At 51.4% G+C, this 20,720-nt stretch overlaps 1 protein-coding gene across 3 annotated transcripts in view; it reads left to right on the plus strand.

Annotated features, from left to right (window-relative positions):
- Positions 1–20,720, plus strand: part of LOC106028541 (uncharacterized) — an 81,675-nt gene that overhangs the window by 51,870 nt on the left and 9,085 nt on the right. For all 3 annotated transcript variants that reach the window (XR_010044054.1, XR_001202172.3, XR_010044056.1), the window contains one exon: positions 546–630. The gene's annotated coding sequence lies outside the window, so the exon portion shown is untranslated. The remainder of the gene's footprint in view (positions 1–545; positions 631–20,720) is intronic.

Genomic DNA, 20,720 nt, shown 5'->3' on the forward strand with positions numbered 1-20,720 from the left:
CCAGAATCCTGACCATTGAGAGGGTGACGCTCACCCTTCTCTGCTCCTCTCCCAGACCCCCAGACTGTACAGCCTGGTAGATACACAGCCAGCAGATTCTGGGCAGGTGGTACCCCCATCACAGTTGGCTGGCAGGAGAGGCTGCAGGTGACTCCCCTGTTCCACATGCAGCCGCAGCAACTGAGGGCAGCCTGGGGAGTGGGAGCCTGTGTCAGGGTGCAGAATGGTCCAGTGCTCAGCCCATCTGTCCTCCCCTTACCAGGAATGATGTTCCCCCTCCTGGACGCCATGTCTAACTCTGCTGTGATGGCTAATTTTAATTCTCAGCTCAGTGGGTGGAGAAGCTCGGAAGTAAAACAAGCTTATGGGCATGCCTGTGAGCACAGTTCCAGGGATGATTGGCAGGTGGGGCAGCGAATGGGTGGGGAGGCCTGCCCTGAATGTGGGGGCTGCAATACAAGAAGGTGGGGCAGCCGTAGACAAAAGCAAGAGGAAGTGGAGTCCAGAGGCTCAGGCTCACGGCTCTCCTCTCTCTGTGCTTCCAGCCGCCAGGAACTGCGCAGCCTCACCCTTGCCTTGTGACTCCAGGAACAACAGAGCCAGGTTTCATGGACTGAAGCCTCTGAAACCGTAAGCCAGAGTAAACATTTTCTTTAAATTGATGCTCAAGTGTTTTGTCACAGCCTCCGAGAGCTGCCTAACATGCCTGCCATTCTGAGAGCCAGTTTGGGGGTGCAAGGAGAAAATTTCCCCAATGGCCCATGTCCCCAGTATAGCAGGATGTTTGACTGACCCTTTGAGTCAGTCACGGCGCCCTAAGTTAGGGGTTGCCCAGAAAGGGAGTTTGTGTACCCCCTTCTCCAGGGCAGCTGTGTCTTGGTGAGGTTCCCCCTGCCTGGAAGCAGAGGGCAGGTGTTTGCAGATGGTAACCTCCCTTCCTGCTCCCTCAGGCCCAGCTTGAGTCCCTCGCTCCAGCTCAGTGGGGGACTCTTGGGACCCTGAAAAGTCCTCCATGAAGAACCCTAGACCTTGCCTCAGGCTGGTGCTCTGCTCTGCCATACCAGCTCTTGGTGGGTGCTGGGGGATTCTCAGGGACCCCTCTGAGCTGCCCTGGCCTGGTCTGTCCAGTGCAAATCACAGTGTCCACCCTGGTGGGGAAGTGCGGTGGGAGAACTGTGAAGGCCAGAGCTCAGGGACCCTTGCTGAGCAGGGACAGTCTGTCCTGCTCTGTACCTGCGGCGTCCACACGCACAGGTTCAACCGAGGATCAAAAGTATGCACGAAAAATTGCGTTTCTAGAGGTTGCTCTTTCTTTGTCACTACTCCCTAGATGACACAATAGCAACTAATTTACCCGGAGTTTGGCTTGCAGGAGGATTCTAAGTCACCTAGAGAAGGCAGAAGCATCCCGGAGGATGTGCACAAGCTGTATGGAAACACCTTGTCATTTACACCAGGAAGCAGGGCACCCATGGTTTTAGTATGCGTGAAGGTCCTGGGACAGGTACCTGGTGTCCGAGTGTCTGTCACGGCCCACCCTATGTGCTCACCCCGTCCTGCACAGCTGCACAGCACCCTCCACTGGCCTGGGATGTGGAGTGGCTGGATGCAGTGCTAAGAATGATGACCCTGAGAAAGTGTCCTTCTCTCACTGCGTCAGGGCCTGGGGTCCTTGCTGTGCCAGGGACAATGGCCATCTTGTGTGTGCAAGCAGAGTGGGTACTTGGAATCACCGATCTGGGCTGGGTCCCAAATGGGCTTGGAGAAGGGCTGACTGCAGGGGCCTGGGGAGCCCACGCCAGTGTCTAGAGTGGGCAGTAGGCAGGAGGGCACTGCAGGCAGCCCGGGAAGAGGCCAGACGCTGAGCAGGAGAAAGCGGAGAGGCCCAGTAAGCTGCAGGGGAAATCAGTGAAGCCAGCAGGGCAGGAAAGGAAAGCAGCAGCGCCCGGGAGGGGTCTGGCTGCCATCCTGCTTCCTGCTGGCCGTAGAGCCCCTGGCTGTGCAGCATGGAGGCGTGAGGCCAGGCTGGTCCTAGAGCTGGGCTAAGCAGGGCGCTCAGGCCATAGCGTTGCATGCTGGGGGCAGAGTCCCGAGTGTCCCAGAGTTCAAAAAGTTGGCCCTGCACTGTGATGGTGGAGCCAGGGCACAAGGTCGGGGGCCATGCTTCATGCAGCTTCCTGTGCCCCGGGAGGGTGTGCTGGGCAGCGCTAGCCCAGGCCCAGAGCTCCCACTTCCTGTCTAAGATGTTCCTGCTGACCTGGGGAAGTAGACAGGTGCATGTCATCCAGCAGTGAGGCTCTGGGTCACCTTTGCCCAAGGAGGACAGAGTCATGTGTCCCTCTTTGTCCTCTGTGGTGATAGTTTGGGAAAATTTCAGCCCAAAGCCACACAGGAGCTACTTTTAGGGGGAGCCAGGGGACAGAAGCACTGGCTTTAAAGGAGCCTAATTCCTGGGGTCAGTGTGGGGACAGGAGCCTGGACTGTGACAGAAAACCTTTCCAAGCTCCCTCCAAATGACAATGAAAATCACAGCTCCAGTCAGTCCCTTCCTGCCCTGCAGGGTTGTGGGGCATGTGGACTCCTTGCTGGGATCCTGTGGTCTCTGCCACTGCCAGCTCCTGCCTGTCCCCAGCATTGCACCTCCCTCTCTAGCTGAGGCCTCAGTTCCTCCCCTGAGGGCCCTTCCCACAGCAGCCCCGCTCCCCTAGAGGCCTGGGGCCCAAACATTACCTCCCCTGAAGCTTCCCTGGTCTCCCCCCGGGCAGCGCGCCCTCCTCTGTGCCCACCACAGTGCCTGGGGCTGAGCCATAGCCATCGGGTGCTTGTCTTGCCCCTCACTTTAGATAGAGCATCTGGGGGGTTCTTATTAAGTCACTAAATTGCCCAGGCTGGGCTTGAACTTGTGATCCCCCCGCCTCAGCCTTCCTTTCTCCTGACCAAGGTCAAATCTTCTATCTCTCTGGCTTTATGAAGACACTCTGACCCAAAAGGGGTTGTTGACTCAACCAAGGTTCCCCCAGGATTTCGGTAGGGACCCATGAGGGCCACATTTTATTTCCCTCTATGCCAGTTTGTCACCATCCTGGCTGTCACCACCTGCTCTGCTGTGATGGTGGTGGTGGTGACTTTCTGGGATAGCACATTTCAAAGTCAGAGGGCTATCTTCAGGCTTGTGGTCAGCAGTGGTCTCAGAACTGGGCTGATGTTGAAATTGGGGGAGGTTGTGTGTTCTGATGCTCCCAAGAGGGTTGTTGGGTGTGTGGCCCCAGACTGAGGGGGCCAAGGGCATCGGCAGAGACCTGTCAAGAGCAATGGGGGAGCAGACGCCACCACCATTTCCTACTTCTCCCTCGACCAAGACACATGACTTTCCCTTCCCTTATGGGGGCAGAATCTGACTCAGAAATGCATGAGATATCTGAGGGTAGCACAGTGCAGAGGAAACCGTGGACTTCACCCAGTGCCACCAAGCAGCAGAGTGGGCGAATGGACCATGGTGGTAGTCATATGGGGACACGTCAGGCAGCGGGGGCACGGGGGTCAGGGCACAGGGCCTCACCCAACAGCAGCAAGCAGGAGACAGAGGTGGAAAGGTCCCTGGAGGTGCTGCTGCTTGATGCCCTTTTTATAGTGAAAAGCCGTTACAATTGAAACCTTAATTTTATGGAACCCATATGGATGCAATTAAACTACATAAAAGCATTAAGCAAGAGGATGATGACAGCCACCACAGATGGGGCATGGACTGGCTGCGGGTCCTTGCCTGGGATCAGCTATTGTACTGGGTGGTTTGATGGATGTGCATTGCGTTTGTAAAACCAACTCACTAAAAAACATGTATGGCGTGGGCTGTGCACGGACCATTAACAAGAGAGCTGAGATCCCAGTGGAAAAGCAGAGCAAAGCGTGACCTGGGGAGGCCCTGGTGTCCCTGAGAAGAAGCGAATGGGAAATGCATGCACAGTGAGGAGCCTGAGCTAGCTCAGCAGCCCAGGGCTCTGCGGGTCCCAGCTCCAGGCCCTGGGAAAGGCCCTATGTTCATTTTCTATTGCTGCCTGGCAAATTATAAGCAGCTCTCCGTATCGGCAGGGAATTGGTTCCAGGACCCTTCCGAATCCATGGATCTGCCAGCTCCTAATGAAAAGTGCTATGTTATTTGCATATATCCTGCACACCCTCCCCTATACTTTAAATAGTCCTTATATTACTTACAGCACTGAATACAATGGAAATACTGCGAAGACAGTTGTATTGTTAAAGGATATTAACAAGGAAATGTCTATGTTCGGTACAGATGTAATTTTGTTTCTGAACTATTTCTGATCTGTAGTTGGTTGGAGCTGTAGATATGGGAACTGCAGATAAGGAGAGCTGACTGCACCACAAACATAGCAACCTAATGCCACACTCCCTTGTTATCTTGAGGTTTCTGTAGGCCAGAAGTCTGCGCACAGCATAACTCTACCCTATGCTCAGGATCTGTTACGGTTTAGATCTAAAATGTTTACTGAAATGCTGACCTTCACAGGTAGGCCTGATCAGAGGGGCAAGTCACACGGTGTGACTTGGAAGAGTGTATTCTTGTCCCTGGCTCCTTCATTCTCTTTTTGCTTCCTGATTGGCATGTGTTTAGAAGCCTTTGGAACTGGCTCTTGGGAGGAGTTTGGAAAGGTTTTCCAGCTAGAGAATCTCTAGAGTACTTTAAGCTAAGCTTGATGGGAGAATCTGGTAGGAGTTCAGAAAGTCCAATGCTGATAGGAATGCAGACAGTAAAGGCCAGGTTCAGGTGGTTTTGGCTAGTAACAAGGACCCCATGGGCAGTTGAACCAGAGGCCATGTGTGTCACACCCTGGCAGAAAGTTGTGTTTATTTTGCCCATGTCCTGAGATTTTATACGAGACTGAGATTAAGAGTAATGGGACTAATTAATCCAATGAAAAAAAATTTCAAGGCAGCCCAACATTTAGGCTGTGGCATAGCTACTGCTGACATTTAGCCAGATTTACAGTGAGAATCAGGAAGAAAAAGCAGACCAGAATAATTTGAAAAAAATTCCTGGTGCTCAGAAAGGAAACACCTATATATTTGGGGCTTTTTGAAAGAACACAGTTTTTGAAAAGATTAAAAACACACCAAGTATTTTATAAAAGGCAAAAGATTTATTTGATCCAAAGAGAAACCAGAGTGAGATACCGACCAAGTATTTCGCATCAGGATACTTAGAAAGATGGCTTGAAGGCAAGTTGGGAATCAGCAAGACCTCACTCATCACAGTGAAAAAAACTGGACACGGTGGTACATGCCTATAGTGTCAACTACTAGGGAGGCAGGAAGATTGCTAAGCTCTGGAGTTGAAGGCCAGTTTGGGCAACACAATGAGATCTTGCCTCTAAGATAGGATAGGATAGGATAGGATAGGATAGGATAGGATAGGATAGGATAGGATAGCATACTGCCAAGCCCAATGCTGGTGAGAATGCAGAACTGGGACTCACATATTTCTGGAGATGCAGCACAGGAAAGACACTTGGAAAAATGTTAGTCACACAGTCACACTCCATGTAATGATGTTTAGGTAGATTACAGACCGCGTATGCAATGGTGGGTGGGAAGACTCAGTGGAGAATTCCTGTCACCCAGTGACTCTGGGAACTACTGCAGGGCAGAAGTGAATGGCTCACATGCTTGTGGTGACGTGGTGTAAACAGCCCTACAGCGTGGGTGGCTGTATACAGGATGACACACACCGTCATACAGAAAATGTCACGCTTAATAATGAAGATCAATATCCATGTCATTGGCTTATGGACTTCCTAGATGACACTTTTTATGGTTGCCTTAGAGAATATTCCTCCTTATACAAAAAAAAAGTGAAGCATGAAACTGCCCCAGGCTGGCTCTTTAGGACAGACTCCTGAACTGGGCTTTGTCTCACAGATTCTGGCTCATGGGTGTCCTCACCCCTGAGGACTCTCAGGGAGACAAGGGGTAGAGACTGAGGCTGGTGACCCTGGTGGGGCTGGCCTAATGTCTGTGTCTATATCTTAGTTTTTAACAAAAAATAGTTTTAAGAAAGCAAACAAAATAATGCTGATAGAATAAAGAAAATATTTTCGTGCAGCTGTGCAATGTATATTTTGAGCTAAATGTTATTAAAAAAGAGAAAAAACACTTTTTAAAAAAAATTTGGAGGTTTATAAAGGAAAAAGGCCACAGGCTACGAAGGTTAATTATTGAAGAAAGAAATGATTTGCGTTTAGTGTGGCCGGAGGGAGCAGTGTACAGGGCCTGCAGGGGGATGAGAGAAATGGCTTTTGCTTTCCTATGTCTCCAGTCCTGCAGGTCCCCAGTCCTGAAGGTCCCCTCATCCAAGTGTGCTTGACACAGGACTACCCTTTCTCTATTGTGCTGCATTTTTTCTGTGCCTTTGCTGTGTTTCAATAGTTTTAGATTCACAGATGCCATTACGTGACTGCTGTCACAGCACTGAGTCAGTGACACACCCGGTGGGCAGCAGGGCCGACCATCCTGCAGCTGAGGTGCCCAGTGCCTGTGACCTCTGGGTCTGTGAAGGTGCCCTCTACACCAGTCACACAGCGGGACATCATCTGAGCCACACGTGTCTCCACACAGGTCCCTGTCATTGAGCAATGCACAACTGTACCCACTCTGGAGAAATACATGCTGCTATCATCTGAAGACTATACCAATCACCGTGGCAGCTTTGTTTGTCACAGCCCAAAGCTGCAAATGACCCAGTGTCCTTCAGTGGTGACCAGGTCAGTCAAATAATGCAGTACCACTCAGTTCCTGTCCTAGGAACAACAGCCACATGTGACAAGTTGGACGTGTCCCCAAAACACTTGTACTACAAGAGACACCAGTAAGAAAGCTACCCACCGTATAATTTCATTTATCTGACTGTCTTGAAAGCACAAAACTTCAGCAATAGAAACCAAATTAGTAGTTGCCAGGATTATGGTGGGAGGAGGCTGTCATTGTAAAGGGACGTCACAAGGGAGCTCTTGGGGACGAAGGGACAGTGCTGTGTCCTGGTGGTGGAGGTGGTGACTACAGGAATTTGCACACAGTACTCAGCAGGGCGTAGTGGTGCACACCTGGGATCCCAGCATCCCCAGGCTCCTACAAGCTTGAGGCCAGCCTGTGCTATGTAGTGAGTTCAAGGCCAGCTTGAACTGCATATTGAGACTACCTCAAAAACAGTCATAGAACTGTATGTCACAAGAAAAAAAGCAAATTAAAAATACCAAACGGCATAGTCAGACCTCTAAGAGATGTGCCCAGCCTTAGAGAACTGCAGCCTCCTTAAAAAGGTTATTCTGGTTCCAGCAAGAAATAGGCGCAGCACACAGAGCTAAACACAGTACATGCGCGAGAGGTCACAGTGGCGAGAAAGGCACGAATTTCTCCTGGAAAGTGCCCCATTCATCCTGCCTACACCTCTAGATTACTAACCCTGCCTGATACAACATCAACACTAAGTAAATCAGTGGTTGTCACATTGTTTCGGGGAGGGGGGAGGTAACACTGCGCATATTCGGTACACATGCAATTTGGGGGCAACTGTATAATAGAAAGAGTCACCTTGCAGGGCCACCTCTTGGACAGCACAGCTTGGTCCCTGGAAGCCCTTGGATGCCTTGTTTGGAGACAAGCACTGTCAACCCTGCTAAGGACCAATGAGATTCGAGGAGGACCCAGAGCTCAGGGACCTCGATGGGACCTCTGTTTCCTGTTTCTGTAAATGTGGCCCCTACATACCCCTCCTTTGAGCCTGTATGCCACCAACTCACCTTTGTCCCATCAGGACACCCTGCCTGGTCTGGTCTCAGTGTTACCTGCTGCAGTGCCAATCCTGCTCTCAAGGTGGCCCTGATGGGGACACTTCATGACTGGGACAAGAAAAGCTGTACAGGAAATCGCTATGGAAGCCTCTCACCCATGAAGTCAGTTCTGCCTGCTGTCTAACCTCTGCCCCATCAACTCAGGCAACGCTGTGTCTTCTTCCTTTGGAAGCTGGAAATATTTACTCCCAGCCTTCTGGGCAACCCCCTCCTCTCAGGAATGAAGTACCCACTTCATCCCTTGGGGTTGGGGCCACTGTTACACAGGGGGCTCAGTGCCATTGCCAGCTCAGGCTGGAAGACACCTGCCAACCCTGGCTATCCAGGAAGGCCAGGGCTCTGGCAAACTCTGTGCCCATTGTACAGATGGGAATAGTCTGACAGGAGGGGGCTTCCTCCAACACCACAGCCAGGAGCAATGGTGTCCTGTCTCCAAAGCAAGCAGCTTCATCCTTCGTGTCACTGGACGGTCCAGCATGGACTTTGTGAGAAGTTGGAAAGGACTTGAAAGTGGGAAGCATTGTGAAATTCACTTTTCTGAGAGTATTTTAGCTAATAGGTGAGCAAGACCGCCTAGTCCTCTGCTTGCACTTGTCCACTGTTCAAGGAGCAGGGTGAAGGAAGACATCTCTCTAATTCAAGCCTTAAAGAGCGTGGACAGGTGGCTTTCAGGCTAGGTGCAGTCCTAGTGCCCACTCTGGCCCTCAATGTTGGCTCTGCCTGCCTCCTTCCCGGCCACCCTGGCTGCCTCTGGTCCCTTGTGATTGAAATCTCCCTGCTGCTCTCCGTGCTGACCTTCCCACCTTAATTCAATCAGGAATCACAAGCCCTTTTAATTTAGGAAATAAAAGACTGGCTGCTGAGCCAACAGGCACCTGATTGACGGGGCTACCAGCATGGCCGGCATGGCCTGGGGAGGGGGCATAGACCCATGACCCCAGCTGCTTTGGGGAACAAAGAAAAGTCACCCCTGCAGACCCACAGAGGAGGGGCCACAGCTGTGTGGCGGGAGTCGGGGACGGGGGCTGCCAGAGCCCCAGAGACACTTTGGAATGCCGGGTTCCTGCCGAGGATGTGGGGTGGACGTGAGGGAGGACTTCCCAGCCAGTCCCTTGTGGTCTCCATGATCCACCGGGCTCAGCTACATGGCTGCTTTCCTAGAACATGGAAGAGGCCTGGGGGAGTCTTGCTGACTTCTCTGGGCTTCGGTTTTCATCTGTCTGGAGGCTAAAGAGGGAACACAGCCACTGCTGGGGAGAGCATGAAATAGCTAATGAGACTCTGGCACCCAGCAGCCTCCCATGCGATCACAGCTACCAGTATTCTCGATAATATGATTCTGCTGCAGGCACATGCGGTCTCCTCCTCTGCCAGCAAGTGGTAGCGGGGAGAAGCCAGGGCTCGGGCCTCCTGCTGGCACCCACCCACCCCAGAGCCCTAGGCAGGTCCCTTGGTAATGTCCCAAGGGGAGGCTATGAAAAGCTGTTGCCAGCGGTAGGGTTCTTGTTGGGCACATCTGGGTTGTGTGGCCATGGGCACCACTCTGCAGAGCCTCTATGGGCTCAGTTTCCTCCTTTGGAAAGCAGGCTGATGGTACCATGGAGCAGTAGGATGCCTTGGGCTCTGTGCATGCCCAGGCAGACTGAATAGGGTCCCGTCTCCCCAGAGCCATCTCCAAATCTCAACCGAGGCCTCCTCCTAGTCGATGCGGTTGGTGCTGATGCTCCCCATCCTGCATGGCTGGAATGGAGTTCAGCGCGCAGGGCCTGGGTTCCAGCCCCAGGACTGCTCCCCAGAAAGGGCAGAGATCAGGTTCCCAGAGGCACATTTCCTTGATCCATTCAAGACTTGAAGGGGTTCGAGTGATTCCCAGTCTTTTGCTGTTATGAGTTAGATTGGCTTTGTGTGGACATTTGATTTCATTCTTCTTGGGCATACACCTAGCCGTGGAGACTTGGCACCATTTAACTTTTTACAAAGCTGCCATAATGTCCCCCGAGGTGGCTGCACTGCGTGATTCCTATTTCTCTGTATCCTCATCAGCACTGAACTGTTGGCGGCTGCGGTCCTAGTCACCCTTGTGGATGTGAAGTACAGGCTGTTGTAGTTTTAATTTGCATTTCTCTGACAGGTGACTGTTCAACACCTAAAGCTATTTAACTTGTAGGTGGAGAGTTGTTCATGGTATTTGTCTAATCATCCTCTTGATTTCTGTGAAGCTGGCGTGACGTTCCCTCCTCCCTTGGTTTTGATAATTCTTCTTTTGTTCCTTATCTTTTTGTCTTGGTTAATCTAGTTCAAGGTTTGTCAACTTTTATATTTCACTTTTGCTGATTTTTTCTATTGCTTGTCTGTCTTCTATTTTGATTTCTGCTCTGATCTTTTTTACAGTATTTCCTTACTTTGGATTGGTTTGCATTCAGTGTCTTTGTTTTTCTAACTTTTTATGGTGGAAGTTTAGGTTACTCATATAGTACCTTTTCCTTCTAATATATGTTTTTAAAGCTAATTTTTTCTAAGTACCATTTTAACTGAATTCTACACACTTGAAATGTGGTATCTCTGTGTTTGCATAGCTCAAAATAATTTCAAATTTGCTTTATGATTTCTTTTTGTGACCTTTTCTTCTACATTGGTTTCTAACTTAATTCTGTTGTTCTTGAGAGAGACATTCTTCAGTTTTCTGAGACTTATGCTGTGACCTACTATATGGGTTGCTCTGGTGAGCGTGTTTTGCATACTGGAGAGTCTGTGTGTTCCCCTGTTACCTTTGCATGATAAATTCTGGAGCAGGTAAATTAATGGAGTGTGTTGTTAGGTCCTTAATGCCCTTGTCAAGTTTTGCTCTATTTGTTCTCTGCTGTTGAGTGTGGGGTATTGAGAGCACCAGCAATTGCTAAATGCTGTTTCTTCCTTTGATTCCGTCAGTATTGCTGTATGGCTTTTGAGGCTCTGTTATTAGGAGCATATGTGTTTAACTATTTTGTCTTTCTGAGGAACCTTTTTATCATTATCAAACTTCTCTTTTCATCTCCAATATCCTTTTCTTTCTTGATTTAAAGTCTATTTTCCCGAATAATTGTGTAGCTTCTCCAGCTTTCTTATTGTGATTCCTACAGTGTCCATCTTTCTATTTTGCTTTCAATCTATTTGTGTCATTGGCTCTAAAAACATCACACAATTAAGTTTTGTCTTTTAATTTAGCCTGATAATGTCTAAATTGTGTGTGTGTGTGTGTGTGTGTGTGTGTGTGTATAATATTTCAGATTGAACCCAGGGTCTTTGCACTGAGCTAATCCTCAACCCTTTTTAAACATTTTTTTTATTTTGATCAAGGTTCTGACCAAGTCACTAAAACATCCATGCCAGGCTCTGACTTTTGATCTCCTGCCTCAGCCTCCCAGAGTTCTATGGCTATAGGTGTGCACCACCATTCCCAGGCTCTTGGCCCTATTTGTTATAAGGTAGATTATCACTCTGTGTATCTGGGAGTGTGTGTGAGCTTCCTTTTGGAAAGATATCTTTACCGGGTACAGACAGATTTTTGTCATTTTCAGTGCCTGAAGGGTGTCCCCTTGGGTGGTGGCACCCTTCCCTCAGCCTTTGTCATTTCTGATATGAAATCAGTAGTAATTATATTGGGCTTCCCTTGTGTGGAAGGCTCTGTTGTTGTCTTGCTGCTTTCAATGTTTCTTCTGTCTTTGTATTTTAATACTTTTGTTATGATACCTGTTATGGTTTATATCTAGATGTTCCTTAAAGTCTCGTGCACTCATAGATAGGGCTTTGGGAGATGATTGGATCATGGGAGCACAATACTCACCAATGAATTAATCCACTGTGAGTTTATAGCTAAATATGATATTGGGAGGTGAATCCTGATTGGAGGAGGTGGGTCATGGGGCGTGGCCTGGAAGGGTCTATTTCTCTCCTCCTCTCTTGATCCCTCTCTCTTCCTACAACCCTATAGTATGAGCAGCTTCTCTTCCACCAGGCCCTTTGCCATGCTGCTCTGCTTTGGAGCCAGCCAACTATGGACCTCTACAGACCATGAGCCAGAACAGATCTGTCCTTCTTTAAGTTGTGGTTGTTGGATATCATTTCTCAGCAACAAAGAGAGTAACAAAGATGATGCCTGTGGATCATTTTGTGTTTATCGTATTTGGACTTTGGATGTGTAAAACTAATACCTCCATCAAATTTGGGGGTCTTTGGGCCATTATTTGCTCAAATATTCTTTCTGTGCCTTTCTTTTCTCTTCTGGAACTCCATCATGTCATTTGTGTGGTTGGAGATGGCCACTTCCTTCTGGGATGAATCCATTTTTCTTCCTTTATGTTTTTCAGAATGGACAATCTCGGTTGACTTTTTCTTTCAGATTTTCTGATTATTTTCTTTTTCCATCTCAAAGGTGCTATAGAATCCCTCCAGAGAACTTTCCAGTATATTTTTCAACTCCAGGGTTTCCTGTTGGAAATATGATTTAAATATCTGTCTTGATGTTCTCTGTTTGATGTGTCATTGGATGAGTATTTCCTTGATATTTTAGAGTTCTACGAACAAATTCATAGTTGTTCCTTTGGAGGCAGAGACTGTTCTTTCTCCTCTGAATGGAGCTCATTTTCCTGTTTATTTGACTGTCTCATCATTTTCTTTATCGAAAACTGGACGAGCAACCCTGGCTTCTGACTCCCCATCCCCACCGCCTGCCAGGCAGTGGCTGTCGCCTGTTGTGACCATCGGCCAGCCGGCTGCTTGTGACTTGCCTGGGCTAATTCCATGGGATTTGTCTCCCGCAGAGTGTGAGGCTGCTGCTTTCTGCCCAGTTTGTTTGATTTTTCATTCTTGCTTTTATTTTTCAACTTGGCTTCCTAGGAACTGCCTAGGGCCAATAGAGCTAGTCAGAGATTTTGCTTCAATACCTTAGTCCAGTGAGGATACCACCCTCCAGTGATGGATCTTTGTGGGGCGCAGAGCACATCCCAAATTCTGATATTGTCTGCGGATGTCCCAATCTTCCCTCTCTGTGTGCTTAGTGCAGAAGAACATGTAACTGAGGCTCTTTCCAGTGCAGCACTGTTGGCTGGCCATCCACACAGAAGTGTGTGGGAGCTTAGGGCTCGGCACAGCTTCCTTGTTCTTGGATATTGTTGTTAAATGTCTTGCTGTTTTAGTGATTTCATTTGGCCCAGTGGATATGCTACTTCAGATGAGCTGCAGGTTCAGCCTGGACAGACAGGCAACACTTTTTTTTTTCTCTAATAGAGGATTGATCCCAGAGCCTTTGCTCTGAGCTGTAGTCCCTGCCTTTTTTTTTTTTTTTTTTAAACTTTTTCTATTGGGACAAGTTCTCACTAAGTTTCAAAATTGCACAGTCTGGATTCAGACTTGTGATCCTCCTGTCTCAGTCTCCCAGAGTGCTTGGATTGCAAGTGTGCACCACCACATCCAGCTGACACACATACACACATATATATATATCTTCCACTAAAGAAATATGCTTACTCTGAGACCCATGCTCATATCTCACTTATGCATAAGACTGCGCAGGGGACCAGTTTAGCAATGACCAGTCTAGTTTTTGGTGTCTGTGATGGTCACCCTGGGCTGGGAGCTGCTTCTGGATGCTGAGTCCTGGCTCCCTTGGGTGGGGTCTCCGGGAGAAGTGAGAAGAGCAGCAGCCCTGCAGGACTCTGCAACTCGGTCACCCAGGGTGGGTGAACTTGCTGGACCTGCGTCTCCTGGGATGCTAGCTGGCAGCTCTTGTCTGTCAGCAGGCGGGATGGAGAGCCAGGTGCCCTCTGGGCTGGCTCTGGGCCGCAGAGGCCTGCCAGGCACTCAGGAGGAAGGGCGAGGGAGCCAAGAGGATGGCCAGTTCCCTCAGGGAGGGGTCACCCATGAGCGGCGTCTCCCAGCCCAGAAGCCAGGCTAGAGGGGTCTGAGGGCAGGGTGCCCAGACCCCTAGGTGCTCACCTCAAATGTCAGGAGGTAGATAACAGCCCTCTCACAGGGCTGCCCCATTCTCAAGGGGTACAGAGCAGCCTGGGCTTGTAGGTGAAGGTCAGCGCATGTGGGGGAGGGCAGGGGAGAGCCGGGCCGACAGTCACGTACGCTTATGTCACCAGGCACTCTGCCTCCCGAGGTGGTGCTGGCCCCATGGCCACGCTGCAGCTGGCTCAAGAGGGGCCATCACGTCCCATCACTGGCATGGCCCCACGTACTGCCCATGGCCTGTCTCTGGGCTGCAGAGGTCAGGATGGCGCATGCCAGGGCTGCCTGGCTCCAATGGCAGGGAGGGTGGAGAGCGGCAGGGGCAGGTGTTGGGCTGGTGTGTCAGGCTGCCCCAAAGAGGCCTGGAAAGCTGGGGGCTGCAACTGGGGGGCTGGGGAGCTCTTGAGCAGCCTGATGGGAAAGGCAGTCCTTGTCCTTGGAAGTGTCCTCTCTGAGGGCACTGCTGTCCATCAGCTCCTACCCAGGGAACAAGAGCCAGTCCTGTCAGAGACACGGTGCTAGTCTGGGCTGAGCAGAGAAGCACCAGAACCCCTCCCTGTCCTCTGCACTGTGCGAGGCCCCCGGGGCTCCCAGAGTCAGTCCCTACTCAGGACACATAGGGGACTGGTGGGTGCCTGGCATGTGACCCCCGCACAGTGTGGGCTACCAGAGCCCAGTGCAGACAGACAGCAGCGTCCCTGTGTCTGTGCTCGTCCTCAGGCTGGGTCCAGCAGAGGGAGCTGCCAGCCAGCAGGAACGGAGGCTGCTGTCCCTGACCCCTACGATGGCCTTAAGGAGTGGCCAGTGCTCTGGTGGGGATTCGCTTCTGGCTGCAGCTGGAGAGCTGGCAGTGCACACAGAGGCCCAGGACACCCCAATTCACTCCATCTTCAGTGCAGTCTTGGCAGAGATTCTCCAAAGAGACACAGTGCTGGATTCTTCCAGCCTGACTTGTTGAGAACAGCTCTCCTCAGGGAGGTTGTGATGATAGGGGTCAGAGGCCTGGGTGTGAGCCCCGCTCCCTCCTCCTAGCTCTGGGACCCTGAGAGTTGTGTAGCTTCTCTGGACCTCAGTGGCATTGTCTGTAAGATGGGCAGATAGTCACCAGGGTAGGAAGGGTACGCCTGTCATGCAGTGGCTGTTCAGCAAGTAGACATCCCTCCTGGACAGAGACTGCACGGCCAGAGAGAAGGCACCCAAGCCCACGGCACCAAGCCTAGCAGGCTGGGTTCAGGGGAGGCTTCCTGCACAGTAGGTGCAGCCTGACACAAGGCAGAGCCACCAGTTCTAGAAAAAATAAAGGACGACATTCCAGAGTGAGGGTTATGGTTTCCAGTTGGGAATGGAGGAAGCCATATTTGGGGAACAGCCAGGTGCAAGTGGAGAATAAACCTTGAGGAGTGGATGTCATGTGCAAAGACCCTGTGGTGGCACAGCTGGTTCGTTGATCAATGGCAAGAAGACCAGTGTGGTGTGAGGGAGCAGGAAACTCCCCTGTGCTTGATGGGCTGGGGCTCAGTGGGACACCACCACCTGCTTTAATAAAGACAACTTAGAACCTCCAAGATGGCCCTGGAAGCACTCTCCTGGTGGGAAGGTGCCATGTGGCCTATGAGGCTGTACCTGAGAGGGGGGTCTTACCGGAGAGGGGTGCCATCCCACAGTGCTGGGGGCGGGGCAACGGCTGCTCAGTGATATTGAGAGCACTTCCAGCCTGGGGTGTCAGTCTGGTCCTGCACCCCAGTGCCTAGACCTACAGGTACTAACAAATGAGTGAATTGGGAACACAGTATGGTTCCTCAGCTCCCAGAGTGCCACAGGGGAGCTGGAGTGTTTGAAAGCTGAGGGCAACAAAGCCTTACCTCAGCCTGCTGCCCTTCTGGGAGTCATTGCTTCTCCTGGGCAACAATCCTGTGTCCCCTTGACACACAGCCTTCGGACATTCCACATCCTTGGGGCCCACTGGGCATTAGGATTCCTGTCCAGTGTCCCCTCTGAGCCTGCCCCCCTGGAGCCACACAGAAGGGGTCTTCTTTTCCTTGTGGAGCCACCCCGGCCCACTTGTGCCCTTGTACTGCAGCCACGTGTATCTGGTTCCCTGGCCCTAACCTCAGAGGCTGTCAGACGGGGTGACCCAGGTCTGGGTACCTGCTGTTTGCATGGTCTCATCACCACCTGGGTGGGTGACCCCTGCTGCTGCCCAGCCAGCCTGGAGCACTTCAGAGCACCTCAGCTCCCAGGATCTTTAGCCCTGCAAAAACACAGGTCCTGGGGTCAAGTGACACAGGAGAGATAGCAGGACGGAAGACTGGACAGCCCCTCCTGTCCCTGGGGGCACTGCAGGCACAGTGGGGACAGTGGCCCGAGGATGTGCTGTTGCTAGGTAGGTGGCCTGCTCACCTGTCTCCCGTACTGTCCCCCCTGGGCTGCCGAGTCTCTGGGACACGTGCTGGTGTCCCCCATCTCCCGCAAGCTTACACGTAGCCTTCAGAGAGTGGATCTGGGGATGGCGCAGGCAGATGGAGACTTCAGAGCCTTCCAAGCTTCCTGCTTGCAGTGAGGCCCCTGCCCCAGGCCTCAGTTCCCCTCTCAGGCCCAGCCCAGCCACCTCTCACTGGCCCCACTCCTAGGAGTGAGGCAGGCTGAACAGTGCTTGCTCACCCCTGCAGCTTCCTCTGCTCCCCAGGACACCTCCCCCTCACCACACCCCACATTTGACCTAGGAATGCCGGGAACTCATCACTCACAAGGCACAGTGCCCACCCCCTCCCTAGGTCACTTGTGCCCTGTCCATCTCCCCAGGGTAGAGGCGGGCCTGACACAAGGCTTGAGTCCTCCGCAGAGGACACAGGGGAGGCGGGGAGAGGGAAGAGGAGTCCGGGCCTCTCCTGGCCTCCCTCTGTGCTCCTTCCTCGCATCCCCTCTGAAGTGTGGAGAAGTGATTGGGTCCTGGCCTAGAACAGGTTGTGGTGCTCAGCACTGAACACCCCAGGTGGGTGGGGTGAGGTCCTTGACCTCTGTGCGTCCTAGGGAATGCTCAGTAGGGGGCTCAGATAGGGGCCTAAGGGTGGCAGCACCCCAGCTCCAGGGAAGAGTCCCATTCGAAAGAAAAGTAGGCCACCATGGGCTGAGGGACAGGAGCTGGGAGTAGAGCCCTTTGCCAACTATCATGGCCAGGTTAGGTGGCGGGAGGAGGGACGCCATCAGGGCACAGGAGACCTGGAGCAAACCCCAGTTTGAAAGTCAGTGCTGGGGGCTGGGGATTTAGCTCAGCGGCATAAGCGCCTGCCTTGTAAGCAGGCAGTCGTGAGTTCGATCCCTGGTACCGATAAAAATGAAAAAGACAAAAAAAAAAAAAAAAAAAAAAAGAAAGTCAGTGCTGAGTATCCAGGAACAACTTAGTGAAGCCCTTGTGCCCAGGGCTCAACTGGCAGAGAAGATGTGGCAGGCGCCGAGACCTCAGGACAGACATCTGGACTTCCTCTCTGTTCTGCCGCAGCAAAAAGAGGTCCAAGTTCCACCCAAAAGCAGACACATAAGGACCAGTCTCAGACAGGACGAGAGCAGGCATCACCAGGGACCTGCCCACTTCCTGGGGCTGACATCTGGGCCTGGTGCTGCAGAACCAGCTCCAAACATGAGGCACAAAAGGGGCATCACAGTGCCAGGCTCTGCCTCCACAGGCAGCAGGGCCTCACCAGGCCTTCAGCTGTGTCTCCGGGAGCCCCCATGGCCAGGCCACCAGGCTAGTTCTTTTCGGCTGGGCTGAGAGGTGATGAGGGTCTGATGGTTATCCAGAGTGCTGACTCCTGTGACGACAGGCAGCCTCCTCTGGCCCCTAGAGACAGCTGAAATTCCCCCAGTCTGACCTCAGGGACCTCAACATTAGCCACCACCACCACCACCATTCCAAGCTTTGACTTTTTATCCGAAGCTCTGGCCTTGGAACAGTTCTAGTAGAAAAGATTGAATGGATTCTCCTCTGAGAGCTGATTTTAAAAAGATGAAAGACCATTGCAAGGCTGTGTTAGCAGAGGCATGGGGTCTTGATGAAGGAGACAAGCATCCTGCTGTGCCCTGGGCTGACCAGGCTGTACCCAGGAGTGTGAGGTCCACCAGAGGGAGCTGCATTTGAAACAGTCGAACAGAAACACAGGTAGCTAGGTCAGCCCTTGGGGCAGCTTGGCAGCTTGGAGGTGGGGTGGGGGCGAGGACCCTGGCTAACGAGGAGACACTAGAGAAATGGGGGAGCCAGAATCTGGGCAAGCAAGGCCTGTGCCCAGTGACAAGGAAGAGGACCAGGCCGCCCTCCCCAGTTCACTGAAGGGCTAGCATGGGGCAGCAGGAGGGACCTGGCCATGTTACTTGCTCCGAAGTGACTGGGAAGTTACAGGAGCTGTACTTGGGAGGCCTTTGCTAATCAGACTCGGTAACTCTAGTCCATCAGGTAGACAGAGAAGGGCCTTCCTAATGAGCAGGAACTATCAGAACAGGAGTAGCCGCTGATGACCATGCATCTAAGGTACCAGAGAGGCGTTAACAGTATCTCTGGGACTCATTGTGGCTCGCTCCAAGCCTATCGAAGCTGAATCTCTGTGGCTGAGGTCAGAAATCCGCTCCAGTCATTTATCTTGACCTCAGATCACAATGCACAATCCTCGTGGTCAACTCAAAGGCCCTTCCACGCCAGTCTTCCTTTTGTTTTTCTCTATTACCTAAACGTACGCTCAGAACCAGATTGTCCTTCTGCACGCTTGACGCTTGACGGGGCTCATGACAGCTGTCTCTTCCTTGGTGTGGGTGGGCTATTTGGTGTTTTCTGCGCATTTTGTGATTCATGTGAGCGCTGTTTGCTCTCTCCCACCTCTCATCTTTTCATTCAATGGTGCTGTTGCGATCTACGTGTGGCATTCGGTCTGCTGCTAACAGCTGGGTGGAAGCAACCACTCCATGTTACGGGGTAGCAGAACTTGGCAGGGAGGCTGGACAGTCATGGGGAGCTGTCAAATCACAGGGCAGCAGAGCTTCCAAATTCCCAGAACCTGAGATCAGGGTGTACAGACTGCAGGTGTTGGGCTCTGGGCTGTCTCCTTATTCTTCCTAGTGACCTGCTCTGTGTGCAGGGTGGATTTTCTCTGTTCTTTTTTACTTCTGCTTTTTCCTTTTTTAAAAAAAACTTCAACCAAAAAAAACCCCTTGCCTTTATTGGTTGTCTCTTGTCTAATTCTTTGAACAGGACAAGAGCCTGAACCCCTGGCTCTCCAGTGTTTGATAACACTATCATCTGCTCCTCTATGGATGGACATTCAGGCCCTCAATTCCCCACCTGTTCAAACTTTGATGCCATGGGCACTGTGCTCAAATCCTCTCTCATTCTGCTACGGTCAGTTTTGTAGAATTCTGGAGGCAGATCACGAGCATTCTGATTGCACTAAATACAGCCAGAGACCAGTTCACCTGCAGCCTGCGGTACACACATCACACCCCCCACATCAAGGGAGCTCCCCCTTTCTAGTGGATGCACTTTGAAGGGTATGAGGAAGGCGGCTGTCTGAGACATGTGTGTCTCTCCGATGATCTGATAGCTAGTGAATTTGTGTATCTCTTCATTTTTTTTCCCTTTGTGCTACAGGAGATTTAACTCAGGGCCTTCACACTGAGCTGCATCCCAGACTTTATTTTTTATTTGAGACAGGTTTCTCTGAATCACTAATATTTGCCTTCCTATCCGCCTGCTTCAGTCTCCCAGAGTGGTAGAAAGGCGTGAGCCGCCACACAAGGTCTTTCCATATTCTTACCACCGTTGTGATTCCTGTTTTATGACATGCTCATCCAGGCATCGCCCTTTATTCTCTTGGTTTGCCTATTTTGTTAATTAATAGGAGCTTCTTAACTATTCTGGATATTAATCCCCCACCAGGTTTTAAAGTTTCAACTGTTGTCTCTGGCCAGAGCTGCTCACATTCAGCAGGGGTGCTAAGAATCCTCAGCTTTGGGAAGCCCGAGGCTGCATTAGCTACCTGCAACCTGTAGTTATGTCTAATTCTACCACTTCGTGCTCGCAAAATCCTTGGGCTTTCTAAAGAGTTACCTTGCAGCCCCTATGGGGAGAACTGAGATTCAGGAGGGGCCAGGGTAGGAGCTCACTGTATGTAGCTGGGGAGGCTGGGTGTCCCTGCTAGCGATGCTATGAAGATGCTTAGAGCAGTGCAACCCAACCGTGTTGGTACCAGGAACAAGCTTCAGAGAAGAGTGTTTCTGTGGACAGATGTGGGGTGGGGGGTGGTTTCGTGCTGGCCTCTGTTTACCTCCTGCTACATGGCCTGGCTCCCAGCAGGACATGGATGGGTACCAGTCTGTGACCCAGGGGCTGGGGACCCCTGGTTTAAAGGATTTAGCCCATCTGGGCTGGTGAGATCTACCTGCAGCAACGGAGATACCGCATTTGGATAAAGTCTGGGACATCTCATTGTCCAGAACACATATGTGACCTACTGGAATGCTTTTGACAACAGAAGATTCACTTTTATCGCTGGGGAAGATTTCAAATTCAGCAGTGTGTTTTTCAGGTCTCCTTCTGGAGGGACAGGAGGACCTGTGACTCCCTCCCTTAAACCTGGACTGTGACCTACAGAACTCAGCAGATGTGTCCCTGTGTGACTTCTGAGGCCAGGTCAGAATAGACTGTGTGTCTTCTACCTGGTTGTGCTGGAACACTCACTCTGGGGGAGCCATCCATCACATAAGACCTCTGACTCCCCCAGCGCCAACCACCAGGCAAGAGAGGGAGCTCCCCAACCTAGCACCTCAAAGAGACCCATGAGTGTCCTCAGGGGACAACTGTTCCATTGGGTGCATCTAGAA

This window comes from Cavia porcellus, unplaced genomic scaffold (genome assembly GCF_034190915.1).
Source record: "Cavia porcellus strain 051 isolate PalLab524CR breed Dunkin Hartley unplaced genomic scaffold, mCavPor4.1 scaffold_28, whole genome shotgun sequence".
Lineage (NCBI taxonomy): Eukaryota > Metazoa > Chordata > Mammalia > Rodentia > Caviidae > Cavia > Cavia porcellus.